The sequence below is a fragment of the Manis pentadactyla genome, chromosome 11 (assembly GCF_030020395.1).
Source record: "Manis pentadactyla isolate mManPen7 chromosome 11, mManPen7.hap1, whole genome shotgun sequence".
Classification (NCBI taxonomy): Eukaryota; Metazoa; Chordata; class Mammalia; order Pholidota; family Manidae; genus Manis; species Manis pentadactyla.
In genome coordinates, this window is record NC_080029.1 from 117,522,122 (window position 1) to 117,540,923 (window position 18,802).

General features: G+C 50.9%; 1 pseudogene; it reads right to left on the minus strand.

The window, feature by feature from the left end:
• Window positions 1-216: 216 nt before the first annotated feature.
• Window positions 217-18,802, minus strand: part of LOC118923596 (ER degradation-enhancing alpha-mannosidase-like protein 1) — a 112,761-nt pseudogene continuing 94,175 nt past the window's right edge.

The window sequence follows — 18,802 nt, forward strand, 5'->3', positions numbered from 1 at the left end:
CTTCTTTTTACCCCCCCTTAAGAAACAAGGGCATTTTATTGAGTAGAAGAGAAACACTAAACTATGCAAGAATATACCAGATGTGGCAAAGAGCTAGACAGAAATTCCTGCCGAACGGTGGGCAGCCAGACCTCCCTCCTCTTCTGCCTCAGCCTGGATCTCCATGTTCAGCTTTTTTGATCCAGTTTCACCTAAGGCCACATGGAGGAAAGCGGATCAGATCAATCCAACCATCTGGTCTATGCGCTGCATGTAGATGCTCTTTAAGGTCAGGGTGTAGCTCCTCTTGTCAGGGACACGACTGCAATTGGCGCTGGAGCTGATGATTTTTAACTTGTGAGATTTGTGAACACTTACTTTGCCTTCCCTCTTCAGAAAAGAATTCCTTCTAGGATGATTCCCGAAGATGTTTGTCTACAAATACATTGTATCCTTCAGTTGTAAATATGTATTTGGTTCCAGATTTGTGTACTGGATTCTCCTCATCAAATAGCAGATACAAGTGCTTACAGGTCTCACTGAGAAGGAAACTCTCCACCTGGTCGTCTCTGGGTGTGTCTAGGGCGGGATGCAGTGTAGTGATGACGTGACACTCGGCTTTTGTGTACTTTTCCAGCCCTGTAGAATGTCTATTCCTACATGGAGGTAGAAGAGATTCTTGGTTGCCTGGTAGAGGAGATAAGCAGACTTCACTGACTCCGGTCTCACAGGAGAGTAGAGCTTGCCAGGGGCCTGTCTCTAGCAGCTAAAGCTCTCGGGGAGGGCCCCATATCATCACCACATAGCACACGGAGTAAAAGGCATGGACGCCAAGGGCATCTTCCCCGTGTCCTACAGAACCTTCAGTCCAGAGAAGGCCTGCAGAGTCAGTCCAAGTGTTTGTCGGCTGCCCGGGGAACATGTGCACATTGACATAGAGGGGTGGGTCTCCTTCTCCTTCTATAGGCTTCCTGGCCTCTTCTTAAGTAGTTCTGAATACTCTGATATGCAGCATTAAATATTTCCAGGTTTTCATTTTCTCCAAAAAGAATGTAAGATTTCAAGAGGTCCAGTTCATTGAAGAGTCCAGTTTAGCACCCAAGAAACTCTGCCAGCCTGAAAGTCCACGGCATTGCCTAATAATCCTGTATCACTACTCCCGAGGTTCCAAAGGGCCTGTCTGGCCACCCACTCCAAAGTCCAATCCCCCAACAGTGTGCTGAGAATCCCAAATTGCACCGGAAGGGGAGCAGCTCCTGATGTGCCTCTCATCGCAGCCGTCAGAAGGAATGCCTGTCGTTAGATTCCCTCTGCACAGGGGAATCCCTGTCTGGGTTTTCAAAGTAGCAAGGAGGAGCAGCAGGCCCAGGTCATCAGCCAGCTGCAGTAATTCATTATCATAACCCCTGTCATGTTACCAAAGGGCTGCTTGGAGTCAGTTATCCTGTGAGCGGAAAGGAGGCTTCCTAGGACTGTTATCGTGGCTCCAAAGGCTTGGCCCGTGGAATCTTTGTCCAATGAAACTGTGTTGACCACTAACTTGACTGCTTTCTGGAACTGGAATGAATTTCTCATTATTGCAAGTGCATGCGAGGCTTCCCCAGGAGCCAGTGCATGATCCCCAGGGCCATCGCTTATGTTCAGATTTGAAGGGTTCTCGCGGTGAGGCCCTGGGCGGGGGCAGAGCGTGGCGTTGGGCTGGTCCTGGCAAGGGCGTGCTGGCGCTGGTAGTGGCAGCCAAGGAGTACGCCCTGCCCAGGCCGCATCTGGGCGCGCAGCTGCTGCGGAAGCTTCTCGTACTAGCGCTGACCACGGCCCAGGCCGCGCCACAAGCAGCCCCAGCGGCCTCCAGGCCTGAGCCATGGAGCCTGCAGCCAACCCATCGCCGCCGCCCCCTCGGCTCCCAAGGCGCAGGCGCTGGACACCAAAGCTGAACGGAAAGGGCTGGTAGAAGCCCACCGGGCTCCAGGCTGAAGACGAACCACAGCACTCCTTGGAGGGCAAGCCAGAGGGTACCAGCCCCAGGACCAGCGCCCGCCACTGCCTGGTGTGCGGGCGCCACGGGCATTGGTTAAAGTGCGGGGAGGGCCTCCTCCGCAAACCCCGCACAGCTCACTTCCCCTTTAGGGGACCCCGGTGACCCATCAGCCACCCGCCCATTGCCCCCCACCTCCAGCCCCACAGGCAGTACTTCATTCATTTAACAAATACCGATGGAGGTCTTAATATGGCCCCGCGCGCTGTGCTAGGCAGCAGACACGCACGGTGCTGCCTGGACCCTGCCTCCTGGGAGCCTAGGGTCCGTGTTAGTCAAATATTCTTCCAAATACATAATTACACATTGTGGAAATGCTTTATATTTTCAAGACTGGGACTGGCCGAGTCCATCATAAGGAAAAACAACAGCAGTGATAATAATATTACTGTCGGACAGCTGGAAACCCACAAGGAGCCCCGACGAAGGCCCTTTTCACGTCCCTTCCAGGCTGCCTCAAAGTCCAAAGCTCCTTCTTAACATACTTTGCATATTAATCTTTTGCTAGCATCTGATTTGCAGGTATCTGTTTTCATAGCTGGGCGGGTATGTGATAAAGCATGTGCAGTAAAATAGTACATGTAGAACCTAGTCAGAGGTCAACAAACTTTTACTTACAAGGCCAGATAGCAAATATTTTCTGCCTTGCAAGTCATATACGGTGGCTATCACGACAACTCAGCTCTGCAGATGTATCATAAAAACAGCCATAGACAGTTCGAAAATGACGGCCTGATTCCAGTAAAAATTTATTTACGGTCACCTCAATCTGAATTTCATATAATTTTCACGTGTCACCAAATATCTTTTCTTCTTTGGATTTTTTTTCCTTTCAACACTTCAAAACATAAAAATCACTCTCTGCTTACAAGTTTGTTTGCCCACCCCTAATCTACGTGATGGGAACATGGGTATTCTTTGAACTTTGGGGGATACTTGAAGATTTCACATAAAATGTTGGGAAACTGTCCTTTCTAAGTCAGCAGCTTTTCTTCTCACCTTTTTCGGGGGGGGAAGCATTTTGTTATTTCTTAAAAACTTTTTGGCCATATTGAATGCATGTAACTAGCTAAATTTGTCAGCCTTCTCCTTTGGGGTTTGCGATCTTGTACTTTGAGAAGGAATCTTCCCTTACCCTGACATCACATATTCTTCTACAGTTTCTGTGACCCAGCTGATTGACCCGTGTGTGGGAGCTTGGGACGGAAGTGTACCATTTGCATGGGGATGCCCGGCCACCTGCTGATCGGGAGTTCTTCTTTGTTACTGCCTAGCTTCCCTCGAGGCGGGTCTGTGTCTGGCTGTTTCCTTGGTCCCTTTGCTGTCGCTGGGACTCTTCTCTTTCTTCTCGTCCCTCAGCCTTTCCCCCTGCTCCCGTGGGCTCCTGAGGGGTGCCGACAGCCTTCCTAGCTCTGGGAAGTGGTCCTTACGGTCCGCCCTGAGCCGGGTTCAGGTGTTTAGGTCTCCCATCCCTTCCAACTCCAGGGAAGGCCCTGGCTACATACCCCTTGTCGTAATAGCATTTGGATGCTTTATTAAGCTGACAAAGCGTCTGTTTTCACTTTGCTTTGCTTTATCCAGGACCCCTCCCCACCAGGGACAGGGGGGAGGAAAAGAAAGGGGATTGAGGTGGAAAAGGAAAGTTTCAGTCACTCCACAGAAGGAAGCAAGCAGGAAGGCCCCACACTTCCTGCCAGTCTCACAAAACCATGCAGAAGACCTGGCCCTCCCCACCGAGGGTCCCAAGCAAGCCGCTTTTCCAGAGCTCCAGGGTCCTTATCTGTGAAGTGGAGGGACAGACCTGGGCTTCTTAGTTTTTAGGGCTCCCTAGTGTTTGATCTTCACTGATTGAAACAGCCCCCCGTCCTCTTCCAGCCTCTAACCTCAGTCCCTGGCCTCCCAGGCTTTCTCAGACTTCAACTTCCCTCTTGAAGGCACAAAGCCAACCATGACAGCTGGCTCCTGCTATGATGGCCTTGGCTGGTTTCCTGGCCTCTCTGCCACCCCTGTTCCCTTGAGTTCAAAGCCACCTCTCCACATCTTCTCCTCACTCCTTGGCTACTCCAGAAGCAGCTACATTGTTTTAGATTGCACCTGCACCCCCAACTGCTCCCCCTGGTGAGAGACCCTCAGGGGACACAGGCAGGGTGCTGGCATTAAAGCATCTTATGAACTTGGGCACAACCCTTCCCCTCTATGGGCCTCTGTTTCTCTCTTCTGGTAAAAGATTTTTACCCAGATGGTGTAAAATCCCAGGCCTCCAGCAGTGTTCACTGCACACCTGAGCATGTAGCAGCCCACAGGTACATGGAAACCTTTTGCCTCCAGACAAGCTGACTTCCTGAAATCATCAGATATCAGGGAGGGGGCCTGGGAATTTCCAGGGCCTCCTGAACTAGTCTTGCCCAGCCTCTTTCTAACATTGCTGCACTCCTGGCTTTATCTCTAAATTGGTGTTGTCTCAGCCCCTATGAATCTGGCAGAGCCTAGCTGTGGCGTGATGAAGGAAGGCAGCCACCTCCATTGCCAGGGGCCCAGCTTTTGATCCTGTTCCCTTGGCCCTTCCATTTAATTAGGGGACAGGGTCACTGCCTCCAACCCAGTCCTTCAGAGCTGCCAGACTCCTCAAAACCCTGCTTTTCAATTGCAAAGAGATTATAGAAGGGAGCATCAATCACAGCCTGGTTGCTCACGGGAACTGCTTCCTGTCCCCAACTAGCCCCTGTATCACCTGCTTCCTGCCTCCCCTGGGGCACCTGTCTGCTGTCATGCCACCTCTCGGGGCATCCCTCACTGGGAAGGCCAGCCTTCATCCTCTGGAAGACAGTGGGGACAGGCGTCTGCTATGGCAGGGTCTTCCCGTGTGATGGGGGACTGGACCCAGCTAAACTGTTCTTCAGTGAAATCAGGACTTGAGCCTTTATTGCCATTCTTTCTTAGAAGCAGCTGGATGGGTCAGAAAGTGGCTCTGGCAGTCCGGGTACAGACCCCAGGAGGCAGCTCTCCTGGAAGGCCTGGCCAGACGCAGAGAGAAGCCTGCTCCTGGGGTTTTGCACACAGAGATAAAAGATAAAACCTGGAGGAGTTATTGTGGTGTGACTAAGACAGACCTGGATTCTGTTCTGCACTTAACAAGTTCTGAGACTATGGGGTAAGTCATTTAAGAATTCTGAGCCTCAGTTACCCCATCTGCAAAGTGGAGATAAGAAGAATACCTAACTTAGAGGGCTTCTCTGAGGGTTAAAAATCAGATCATGCCCGTGAAACAACATCACTCATCACACTGGGAATGTTGGCCTCTTCTCTCCTGGTTTGTATGTTTTCCAGGCTTATGTAGGTACTGGGCAAGGGGCAATGGGGAAGGAGTGCTTTTGAGGAAAAGAGGGGAGCTGCCCCATGCAGGGATGGGTCTGCAGTGGCTGGGCCCCCACACTGTGAGCATTCTCCCCCAGCTCTAAGAGGCAAGACCCCAGAAGGCACAAAGAGGCCAGGCCCTGGTTCAGGGCGGCTCACCTGGCAAAGACCAGTGCCCTTCCTGTGGCCTAGAGGTGGAGAGGAGTCACAAGTCAGGGGCTGTGGAGCTCACACGGTGCCGAATTTGGGGACACCTAGGACGGCCAGGCCTCCAAAGGCCTTGCTTCAGTTCTGGGCACCATGAAAACTCCACAACCTGAAGTTCCCTAGGGGGCGGGGGTGGGGCAGGGTAGCAAGAATAACTGCTGTAGAATTTTGCCACCCTGGGGTGAGGGGGCCTCACACTCAGATTCAAGATGATGGAGACAAACTGCATCTCTTGCACATCTGCACTTAGTCTCAGACTGCACTAATGTGAATTAGCCCTGGTGAAGAATTAGTGATGGGCCTAGGGTGAAGTCAACTTTTGGAAAATGGGAGCTGTGCTCAGTTTCCCCTCTTAAATTGGAGATCATCGCAGGGTTGCCGGGAGAGTTCAGGAAGCAGTTTACGTCTTTTCAGTGCTTGGAATGGCCTGACACCTAAGCACTGTGGAAGTGTTCGCCATCCCATGTCATTGCTTAAGTCCAGTTCACCTCCTCCTGCACAGGCAGAGTCCAAAGGTGGAGAAATTGCTTTGCTGAGGTTAAAAGGTACATGCAGAGGGACCTGTTGTCCCCATCACCACCATGTTGGGGATGCCATTATTCTAGGTTAATCTAAGGGGTGTCATCAGTGAAGGTCAACAGCATCTTTGAGCAGCTGGCCTCATGCCTAAGGGGCAGAAAGAATTAGGTGCAACTAAGGATGATTTTAAACAGGCTAAATTTGTCTTCCAAGACAGCCTTGGTTGGACCTCTTGTTGGCCGGAGGGAAGGATTCAGAGGTATTGTTCATTGTTGCAGAGGGTTTCCTATGCCTGTGACACATGTCCCATCTGTCAGTGCACAGAGGGCACAAGTGGCCCAGTCCGGGTGAAACCATGAGTCAGCGTTAGGGTGAGAACTGCGATGACAAGGCGATGCAGGGGGGAGTAGGGGACCACCTTGGGTGTGTGTACAAGGATGCAGGAAAGCCCCAAAAGGCATGTGGGCAACATGGATACGCAATGTGAGAAACATAAACCCTGGAGATTTGGGTCCACAAACAGCTTGAAGCCTAGAGGGGAGTGGGTGTGAAGGGCGGGGTCAGAGCTGCCGGGGGAGACTCCAGCCTGGGGGGCATGAGGGGTGGGACCACAGAGGCAGACAGGATCAGCCCTTGGGAAATAGTCCTTGTTTTCTTCCAGCTTTGCGCTCTGGCCCACGGCATGGCTCAGGTGAAACGCAGCTAATTCTGTATCTCTTCGTAGCACCAACACTTTCCCAGCCCCCCAGTTTCAAAAGCACTTCTGTAAGACCTATTTCCAGGAAATCCTGCTCGGGCATATTGCATTGCCCAACTTTGACTTGAGATCTCAGGCATTCAAAATGTAAGTATAATGGGACGTCAGCATAAGGGACCAGCTAGTTCCTTTGTCAAGTGAAGTCATTTTTAAATCTAATTATTGCCATTACCCTACAAAATAAGAGGATATCTTTTTTTGCTTTTTGGTTTTTATTACCTAAATGTTGGAAAGGCATAATCTTGGAGTCATCCGTGATCACCCTTCTGTCCTGCCCACACCCAACCCACCAGCAGACCCTGGCTGCTCTGCCCAGATTGGACTCGGGTTTGGTTAGGTGTTTGTTAAGAAAAAAAGGCCAAATGCCACATACAAAATTAGGCATGAGAGTGAGTGTTACTTAGAATGAGAAATCACATCTTCAAAAGCTGACAGTGCAAACATGACAAAATCCAGGAAAAAAATTGCATAATATCTAATAGTTACCGGCCTGACATATTGTAAGAGATTTTTTCCCCCTATGTTCTGACATACTCTTTGATCCCTTCTTCAGATGTCAACAACTTTTTGTTATCATTTTCTATGGGGAGAATAGGACAATTCTGGCTTCCCTTTAGATTGTCCATTGAATTTTGTTTTTTACTGATCCTTTAGAGAAGTTTCTTTCAGCTTAGTCATTTCATCATTGTGAGGTCATTTAAATGTTAAGACTATTGCCAAATTTGGGAAAACCTCTATCAAATTTCCTTCATAGATGACCTGCCAATGTATTATATGTTCCTAATTGCATGCACAGGATTATCAGGTATATTCCAGAGGGGAAAGAACTTCCATTTTGGCCAGACATGATGAGAAACAGATTTTCCACTTAGAAGTGTACACAGCTGATGACAAGAAGAATTTCCCTTAGACTAGGTTCTGGCTCTGTGCATTCAAACCTTCTTTCTCCTCCATAATCCACAGACAGAATCTGGTTTTATCAAAAGCTTCCTACATGCTTACTTCTCTCACTTGACCACAGGCTGCAGCTAAAGCATCTTCATCGAGCAATTGGGGAACCTGGGTACCAGGTGGCACTCCTGCCAACTTGCTGGCTAACCTGGGCACATGCACCATCTCTACCAGAGGATTGCTTTTCAGCAAGGAGGGAAGAAAATCTCCCCCTTGAAACTCTGAGCACAGAAGAGACTGGTGGAGGGAAGAGTTCTGGATGGAGGGACCTTGCCAGGGCCTGCCCACCAGCATCCTGGCCTGCCTGGGCGCGCAGGCGCTGCTCCAGCTGACACGGCCACCATGACTGCCCCAGGAGCAGAGGTCCCTAGTGGGCAGCCATGGATCCAGAGCCTGATGCACCCCCTCCCTCCACCTCCACCCCCAAATTTTGGAGATTGATTTCTAGGCCTGTTCTTTTCTCTAAAAAAGTAATAATAAGGCATTGTCACTTGGGGGAAAGATGATTAAATTTCAAATTACTCTGCCTGCCAGATAAGATTGAAATCTCTGGATTCAGGCAGGCCGGAGACCTGTTCTGCACACAGGAAACTCTAGCAGCAGCTTATCTGCCACGTTGTGGGCGACTGAAACGGAGCCGTGTGTTGAAAAGGACATCAAGGGGCGGCAAACATGGTAATTAGGGCATTTGTTATACTGTAAGGAGCCTTCCAGAACATTGAAATTACGAACGTTGTGATTATGATAGTGAACTCGGGGAGGGAAATCAAATCCATCCACCCCGTCGGCCCCCTCCTCCTCACATGAAAAGGCAGAGGGTGAATGAAAGAGGAACAAGAGGCCTTTCAGGGTCTTTGGGAGGGAGGAGTCACGGAAAGTTATTAAACACTTTAATAATGCAGAGAGTTGCGGCCTCGGCTCCGTTTGTGGAGGCTTTGATCAAATCCAGCCTCTGGGCTGGGCCTGCTTCCCCAGGGGAAACCCGGCGAGGAAAACCACAGGCAGGGAAGGGCCGGGAGCCCAAGCTCAAATTTCAAAGCTGTGCCGAGGGCACATTTTAACCGGCTGGTGCTTCTTGTTTTCTTTTGAATTCCTTGAAGGGAGGACCCAGGGCTCTCTTTGCCATTCAGGCTTGTCACCACACTCATACTGGAAGCAATGTGTGTGTGAGTGTGTGTGTGTGTGTGTGTGTGTGTGTGTGTGTGTGTGTGTGTGCAAGCATGTGTGGGCTAGAATGAGCTCTAATGATGGGTGCACACTGTGAGAGTTACCTAAAGCCACTGGTGTGTGGCCTCCTAAGTCATTCTAAAATGAAAACTAGGCCCCAAAAGGTAGCCACAAGACCACCGGGCTCAGAGTTGGGAAAGCTGCATCAAATCATGCAGCCCCTCTGAGCTTAATCCACTTAGCTTCTTTGGGCCTCAGTTTACCCATCTGTAACATTTTTCTCGCTTCCTCAGGGAAGCCTTCCAACCACATGCCCTAGTTGAGACCTGCATTTAGAAACCTGCACTTCCCTCTAGAGTGTTTATCTCTCGTACCCTTATCTGCTTCCTGTTGTCTTCCCCCAGTAGCTCCAGGCTCCAGGAGGCCAGCCCTGAGCACACCCTCAGTAAGTACTTGAGTGAGTCCCTAATCTCCAAAAGCTATACTTACTAAAAAAATCTGTTTAGATTGGAGTATTCAGAAAGTTTGGATTAATGAATTGATAAAAATAGTGAGTAATCAGCCCACTGATTTTCAGCATGCACACAAAGTCATCTTCAGTTAGCTCATCTCCACTCATACTGCACCGCACACTGTATGAGGCCTTGCATTCATGCCTGTGGGTGCTCTACCTGTTGGCCACCCTTCTGCTTCCCAAACAGCCAGCCGTGGGGTACCCCTCGGGCCCAGGGCTGTGCACAATGATATGTGGTCAAGATTTCTGGACCCCCAGTAAAAGATTTAGTCAGACTCCAGAAGCACAGTCAGGATCATTTTGGGTGGAGAATTTTGGGGTCCCAGTTTCCAAAATTTGTTCTAGAAGGAGGGGTTCACCAGCTGGGATGGGCATGGCCCTCTGGTCCTGTGACCCCTTGCCTCTGAGGTGGGTCATGGCCAGAGGTGGCCTTGGGCCACACTGCCAAGGTCTAAGGACAGTGCACCCACGTCCTTCCCAGCCCTCAGTCCATGAACTGGCCCTGGAGCCCAGGGCTCCCCTATTGGCCGGTCGCCCCTTTGGGTTCAGCATCACCCCCACAAAGTTTCTCTTTTTAAAAGCACCTCTGGCCTGCTCCTCCTCCACCCTGCCCGCTCCCCGTGCTGGGAGGGCAAAAGCCCCACTCCTAACACCACAGTGGGACCAGACCCAGGCCCCTTTCTGGCCTGGCGTGGAGCATGGACCTGGGGAAGATGGGAGGTCAGGTCAAAGACAAAATATGTTTGGTGCTTAACACCGACCTTGGCTCTGAGCAGTGTTTGGGGAGCGGCTTGGGGGTCAGTGCGGTAGAGCAACCTGAGCAGATGGGTCATAAAAGGAGCCAGGCATCTTCTGAGCTGGCAGCTTTGCCCAGAGCGGGTACCTCTTGCCTCCCAGAGCCTGCTGTTGCCATGCTTGTGTGGATCTATCTATCTATCTATCTATCTATCTATCTATCTATCTATCTATCTATCTATCTATCTATCTTCTTTTTTTTTTTTAAGTGCCCAGCACTTGACCCAGCACATAGGAGGGGCTCAAAAAAGGCCCACTAAAGAGAGAAACACATAAATGTGAACATGAAGCCTGGGGCCAGCTCCCAGCATGCCTAATCCACACGCTGGTGTGTGTTTCTTCTTCTAGACAGGGCTTATGTGCCAAACCAGCCTGGCGTCTGCATGTGAGGGACCCTCAGTTGCAACCCAGTTTCCTGTTGTAAAGATAAAAGGCTATTTAAAAGTTTCCGTATTGCACTTAGGCTTGGATCAAAGGGCCCCGCTGGGACTGCTGTTTGAAACCTCAGTTCTCTTAGCGGGAAGCTCCCCAGCGCAGGACGGTCAACACTGACAGGGGCGAGGCACTGTACCTCTCTCTGCTGCATGTGGTAGGTGCTGCCCACCAGGGCTTACACACCCGGCAGCCCTGGCCACCCCCCACTCCCCGGAGGCTGGCACTGACTTTGGCACAAGGTAGGAATTCATAAATGTCTGTTGACAGACTGCGTAGCCGATGCACAAGGGCCTCCCACACCGCGTGGATCCTGTGGACTCCTCCTGGATCCACAGCACACACCTCTGATGAGCTGGTTGGGCGCTTGTCCATCCCACAGCCCATAAGTAGTACAGACCCAGAGGGGAGGGTTTCTGAAGGCCAACGTGCTGATGTCATGGTGAGATGGTACCAGGACAGATGGCAGCAAAGAAGGACATGGTGACATTCAGCTCAGGAACATTAGTTACAAGCCACAGAATAGCTCTGGCCACTAGGAGAGGTAGGGTGCTTGTTGGAGGGATGGCAGGAAGCCCACAGAAGAGAAACCAATCTGGGGGATGGAATGGGCGCCAAGCCAGTGTGTCCTGGGTCTCCAGGCTGTCGGAACTGCAGGTCACACCTTCCCTCGCCCTCTCGCTCTCTTCCAAAGCCCCAGGAGGGTGGTAGCCTGGCTCAGCTCAGGGCGTGGGCCTGCTCCTAGCTGGGTGAGCGGCATCTCTCTTGAGAGCACCTCCAAGCTTGTATCCAAAGGGAGAGCCCGGGATGCATCAGGCAAGAGGGTGTTTGCTGGGTGGCTAGGATATCAGCCTGGGCAGGACTTGGGAAGAAACTCTCGCTGGGGGCTTGGGGCCTCTCCATCAACTGCCAATTGAATAAAAAGCATAAGCGCCTCCCCCTGTTTGGTTTTATGAGCTACTGATGTGCAATTTCACCAATTGACATTTTGGGGACTGTTCAGAGGCTGCTTGCAGAGGCTACACTTCCACGTTAACAAAGGGGCTCCGAGATTGGTACAATTTTCATTATTTCGCCTCCTCCAATTACGTTTTCTCTGCCTTCTCACTTCTGGAAAATGAGAATGAATCATGCAGGTGGGTCATGGGTTTTGCCCACCCAAGCAGGCCACAGTGAAAACACTACAAACATTAAGCGGCCTTTGAGCTCCAGGTACCTCCTCTGTTACAGACGATGCCTTGGGTCCCCTAAGGGCCACTTGTTGGAGCAGGAAAGAATGATTTCCATATGAAATCTTAAATACTTATTTTTTTAAATGTAGTCCTTACAACGAGAAACTTCAATTTGCTGGAAATTGACATTCTGGAACCTTTCCTTGGTCTCTAGGTCAAAGGGCACTCATGTTTAATCCTGCCAACTGAAACCCCAAACCATTTCTATTTAGTTGGCATTTTCTGACACCGCTGGGGTCTGGTGAATGGGTCCTAAACTCTTCTTTGTTCTTTCCATCAGGTCAAGAGTTGTCAGCAAAAGAGCCCTGGCCAGGGAGCAGGTGGATCTGATAACAAGGGTCAGCTTTGCCACCAAAACCTGGGAGATCTCGGGCAAGTCACCTCAACAGTCTAAGCCTTCTGCCACCACCCCTGGAGATGGGGCTGAACAAACAGTGGCCAGCCTGAGAGCGGAATGGATAGAAATAACTTGCAGGTAGCACAGGGCTGCTGAGAGAATTAAGTGAGATACAGTGTGTGAAAGCATCTGGAAGGGCTGCTGTCGAGAAGGTAGCAGGGAGGGTAATTGAAGGGAGAGGTGGGGAGAAGGAAAAGAGAAGCCTGGTGATCCCTGCGTGCTGTGACAGGGTCCCACGTCCTACTGGACGAGCCAGCTGCTGCCTGGGATTCCACAGTAAGGCATCCCCTTTTAGCCAGAAACAGCGATCCCTATTAAAATGTTAATTGTCTGCAAGATTCTACTTGTTACCTTTTTTTCCACTGGTTTGCCATTGACTCCAGAGTGTGAGAGAGAGAGCTGAGCAGTGCATTTCGGGGGTGGAAGGTGGAGAAGGTGGTGAAGATGGTCTAGTCCCCAACACACCCATCTCTCTGCCCCTTTTCTCCGCCCCTTCTCCCGCCCTGCCTGCGTCAGTCAGATGCTCTCCTCACCGCCGCGGGCACCCACTGCACCCCTTCCCCCACACCCCCTGCGTTAGTTAGATGCCCTCCTCATCCCCACAGCACCCACTGCACCCCTTCCCCACCCCCTGCGTTAGTCAGATGCTCTCCTCACGGCCGCCGACACCCACTGCCCCCCTCCAGCTGCCCTGCCTTGGGTCTTGTCCTTCTTTCTGCTCGGAATCCCCCCTGGCCCCTTCCTGTCCCACTCTCCAAGCCTGGTTAGGACCAGATGTCCTCTACTCACACGGCTCCTCTCCTCTCCTCCCCCAGGATATCATCCTCAGCCCCACAATCATCAGCCCTCAACGAAGGATGGAAGTGTGGTGGGGTGATGGTTCTGGAAAGGCCTGCACGTGGCTAGCACTCTCTTGTTCCACAGGCAGCATACATGCAGTTGAGACGGTGTAGTGTGGATGACAGGACACAGTCCTTGGTGTCGGCTGACCTGGGCTCATGTGCCCAGTTCCAGGGGACCGTGAGCACCGATCTCCTCCTCTGAGCCTTGGTCTCCTCTTCTGCAGGACGGAGGAATAACCATGAAGGGTAACGGCAATGATGTATGTGAAGGGCCTGGCACACAGTACAGTCCCAGGAATATTAGCTGTGTCCCCTATCTTGTTCTCCTCCTATTAATTTTCCAATAATTCTATGAAGTAGCCTGAGCATCATCATCCCCATTAGTCAGATGGATAAGTTGAGGGCCAGGGAGGTAAGGAGACCTGCCCAAGTCCACAAGGCAGTGAAGGCCATCCTGGGTCATCCGGTAACCAGGCTCATGCCCCAGGCGGCCCTTACCCAGCTCCTGCCAGGGTCTCAGTTTTCTGCTCTCACTCGGGAGGAGCTCTCTGGGCCAAATCAGCCAATTTGGAGGGATTGTGGTGACAGGAGAAACAGCTCAAAGGGTGCAAATCAACAGCCCCAAAGAGAAAGCTCTTCTCTGGGAATTATTTAAAATGTGGCTTTCATTTGTATTTAGTAGGCATTTTCTAACAAGGTTCTCCCATGGTTTTTCTGGAGTGGAGTTAATCTCAGTTCCTGTACTGCAGCTGTTGACACTGAGGCTGACTAGAAAGTGGGCAGCTGTCACCTTGGAGGGGTGGGAGCTTGGAGCAGAAGGAGGTCAGCACGGCAAGGCTCTGGGCTCCTTCTCTTACAAGTAGGGAAGCCAAGGCTGGAAGGGACCGGCCGGGGGCCTCTCTGCAAAGACCTGCACGTGCCCACTAGCCAGGAAATAATTTGGGCAGGTGAGAGAGAAGGCAGGACAGAAAAGGAACACATGAATACCTGTGTTCATTCCTACTGTCCTGCACCAGAGCCTTGTGGTCAACCTCTCTGCTGGCCTGGGGACATAGGGGGGGCTCCTCCAACACAGCCAGGAAGGGGGCAAGGGAGTCCCTCTTGAGCAAATGCTGTTCCTTGCTGAGTTTTGGGGGGCAAGTCAGAGTTACCTAGAAATTCTCAGCCTGGGCACGGTCAGCATTTGGACACCTCTCTGCTGTGGGCTGTCCTGTGCATTGTAGGTGTTCTGTGGGTTTCCTGACCTCCTCCATCTGGGCGCCAGGAGCACACCCCCTCCACCAAGTGGTGATAATCAAAATGTCTCCAGATGTTACCAAATGTCCCGTGGGGAGGAAAATTGCCTCCCATTGAGAACCACTAGAGGAAAAAAGGAGGGGCATCCCAGGTAAAGAGGAGGTTTGACACATTTGGGGCGCCCTGCAGCTGCCACAACACAAGTTGACACTCCCCTTAGGCCTCCTCTGGGAGTAGATGAGGCTGCAGACACGCTCAGGGCACTAAGGAAAGGCTTCAGATGCTTTGCTCAGGCTTTGACATTGCTGTGGAAGGTACTCTGCTCATCTGAGCCCCGCCGTGGGCCTCAGGCTTCTTGCCCTGTCCACCCCTGAGCTGCAGTCTCAGCACGTGCACTGCGGGTAGGGCTTCTCCGGGGATCACAGCTGGGGGGCCCACCTTTGCCTTTGGAGCTGTACAGATCGTCCCCAATCACACCGTGTCCCTTTCCTGACTCGGCTGGTACGAACTAAAAGCTGATTTGTCCTGAAGAGGACGCAGGGCAGGGCGCGGGCCGGAAGATGGAAGGGCACAGAGGCGCTGACAGGCGTCCAGGCATGAGAAAGCTGAAGGCGCTCCTCCTTAGCCCGGCAGACTCCCTTTCTTATCAAAACATTGATTAGAAAGTCACCTGAATCAAACAGAGAAAGGACACAGATGCTTTGGAACCTCAACAAAAGATTAGCCATTGGAGCCCTTGAATTGAAGCCTGCCTGAGTATGTAGAATAATGTTCACTTTACAAGCGACCAGTTTGCCCAGGCAAAGTCCTTGCATAAAGAGTTACCTCATGTTTATCTGTACCTAATTCCCAGCCCAAATACACTTGACTATTTTGGTCTAGACCGCAGTTGATCATCACAAACAGCCGCCAAATCCCTCTCCTCTCCTATTTACGGATGACAGCAGCTGCTGTATTTGCATGCACAGCTCCTTAGTCTAAACATGACTCTGATTTCCTAACTTTCTTTGGGGAATTCCTCCTAGACGCCTATGTTTATTTATGACGCTGGCTTGGAAATAGAGCAGGCACCACTGTACCTTCTGGGCTTTTAGTCGAGGTCAGCTGGGGAAAGCGGGCATTACCTGGGTGAAGGAGGAGAGAGAAGGTGAGTTAGCAAGCCCCCTCCCTGCCTGAGGCACCAAGCCTGACCCACATCCAGGAAAGGATCAGGTTGCCTTTCACAACGATTTCCAAGGTGCCGTTACTTCTGGGGTTACTTCATTTTGCTTTGGCTGCCAGGAGCTCAGAGGTAAATCAGATCTTATTCCAGGCTCCTGAAGAGTTCTTCCTACCAATTCTCTAAATGGCTCAGGAAACCTCTTTTTTATTTCACTTTTGGCTACTCTTTATGTTTTATATGTTTTAATAATGCAAACTGTCTCAAATACTCTCAGGAAGTAGGTGGGGGTGGAAGTCATAAGCAAATAAACCTCAAATGCACCAAACATTTCCTCCCGCCTCCATTAAAATGCAGCTATCTTATGTCTTTTTTGCTGATGCATTCTCTTTATTGGAGAGGTAATAAAATTACCCCCAGTAATGTTGAGACCAGGGAGGTCAGAGCTGGAATGGACCACAGGTCTCAGAAAAAGGAAGGGATTAACATTATTAACTACCTGATGTCCTTTACCTATATATACAACCCAGGGGTGAGAACACCAACATCCAAGAAAAAGAACAGGCTTTTTCAGGCTGCAACCACAGGCCACATCTCCCAGTCCCTCCTGGCCCCTCTTGACCTGGTGATCCTTGCATGATTGCCCTACTGTGTCCCTAGGCTGATGAGCCCATGCCAGCCAGTTAACAGAGGCCTTTTCAAGCTAGCATCTTGTTTCAAAGAGGAGTTTCTACAGGTGGGAATGTCAACAGGAAATCTGAGATTTTAGTGGCCCAATTCACTACCTAGGTTCTGCAGTAGGGCAGAGCCTTCACAGTGACATCCGGACAGCTCAATGCTGGACCGCGTCACACCGGTCCTGGGCTGTGATAGGTTGGGATAGAAGAGGCCCAGGTATTGAACCCAGCAGGAGGAGGCAGCAGCTCCTAAAATTTGGGCAAGATCAAGAGTCAAGCCCAAAGAGGGCATCACAGCTCCTCAAGTTGACGTCTTGCCGTATCTTCTGTATGATGCTTGGATTTAACCCCGAAGCAATTTGGCCATGTGTCTGTCCAGCCTCACCTTGAACATCTTCGGGGATAGAGAATTCATTCCCTTCAAAGTGTCTTGAACCAGATGAGGCAGGGGAGGAAAGGCAGGTGCTGAGTGTCCTGAGTCATGAGATCCTGGGTCCCAGAGGTCAAAGGGTACAGGGAGGCAGCATTCAGGTGGTGTGTAATTCTGGAATGGAGGGAGTTCTTTCGGCCATCTTCTGGGAACCTGCAGATCCCATGGGAACTGGCAGGATCTGGGAGGATGCTCAGAGGCAGGTGGACTTCTGCTGAACTTGGGCCGCCTCCCTTGGGAGTCCGCTGCACAGGGCCTGGCCTGCCTCCAGAGATGAGAAAGGGATGCAGAGGCTGTAGCATGACGATTTGAGAGAGGCTGGGAAGTATGGTTGCTTTCTATCCTAGTTACCCCCTCTTTGCAAGATGGATCTAGAATTAATTAGGTTTTGGGGGAGGATGTGGTACGTGCCCTGATTTGTAAAGTTTGCTGATTCCCATGGTGTAAATACTCCCACCACGGCTGATCTCAAACTGCCAAGGCCAGGTCACTGAACGCAAGTGGGAAGAGAAACTGACAATCCTTTCGCAGGCTGGTCTCACCTCACTGCGTGAGTGTGGCCTCAGCTTGGTTGCTGCTCTGATTCTAACCTGCCCTCTGACTTCAGGCCTCGGTTTTCTCATACACACAATGAGGTGGAAAAATCACTGTCTCCATATGCCCCACAGAGGTCATCAGGGAAAGAAACAGGTAGAAGGGCTTTGCTATTTTTTGAAGAACTCCTTGAAAAGAATAAAAGAGCTTTAAATTATGACCAATTTTGATTATCTGAGGTAAAAAAAAAAAAAAAAAAGGAAAAAAAAGCACAATAAATAGGATTAACATAACAGAGAGGCCTGGGTTTTGAATCTAAAACTTGAGTCCAAGTTTGTAGCCTGTGTGAACCACAGGTCTCGGTTTCCCCACCTGTGACATGTGGGTCCCACTTTACACCCTGGCAACCTCCTGGGGTGTGGGGAAACCCGGGTGATTAAAAAAAACACGTTTTCAAGAGTCCCACACACAGGAGAAGGAGGTGGTGTATTACTGTGGCAGAAATGACAAAAAAGGGCCAGCCCAACCATCAAAGGGACAATTTATACTCCAGAAAATGAATCCCTAATTATTCCTTTCAGTTCTAAAGAGACAGGGGCCCAGAAGAGAAGCCAGCAGCTCATCCTTCATGTGACTATTTAAGCCTGAACCATGAAGAGGAACAACTATACATACATAGGCTAGAATTTGAATACCTAATTTGATGAGGCATATAAATTGGCAGTTATTCAAATGAGTGCATTTGCATATATAAGGTTTAAGGCTACATGATAATTCCTTAATATTTTTTTTCCTTAGTGTGGAGTAAGGACATCAGATCTTTCTTCTTTTCAAGGGTTTTAGGAAGGGATTGAAAAGGGAGCTGAATGGAGCCCAGGCTCTGGGAGCAAAGGGTCTGGGTGTGGGGTGAGCACCCTGGGGTGCTGAGCAGCCCTTCTCTGGGGTGGTTGATGTGGCGTCTGGTTGGCAGCTGGGCCAGCCTGGGCTCCTCCTCTGCTTCAGGGGTGGCCGAGGCTCTAGCTGGCTCCTCCAGATCTCAGGTAAACCCCCGTGACCACAGCATCAGCATCCCCTGGGAACATTTTTATTAGAAATGCAGATTCTCAGGCCCACCCCAAATCTAGAGCACCCACCCTCTCAAGAGCCTGTGCCTGGCAGGGGAGGCATCTGACAATGAATGCTTTCAACCACAAGCTAAGGACGGTGGCAGGGGACCTCCAAGGGCCTTTGGGACCGAGTTCCAGGGGAATTCTACCTGGAGCAGAGGTAGGGAAGGCTTCCTGAGGATGATGGATGGAAGAAAGGCAGGCAGAGTCGAGAGCTCCAGCTTCACACTTACCCAGGAGACGAGGCTCAAGAGCAAAGTGTGCGTCTAGAGGAAATAGGGATCTTTGAAAGGTGCTAAGCAGAGGAAGGTGATGATCAGATTTCAGTTCTGCAAAAGCCATGCTGGCTGCTGAGTGGAGCCTGGGTTGGAAGTGAGTAGGGCTGCAGGGAGGGGTCCCAGAGGCAGTTAAGACAACCCGGGAGAGGGAGGCCAGCAGTCTGGGCCAGGCAGTGGCGATGGGATGGAGAAAATGGCTTT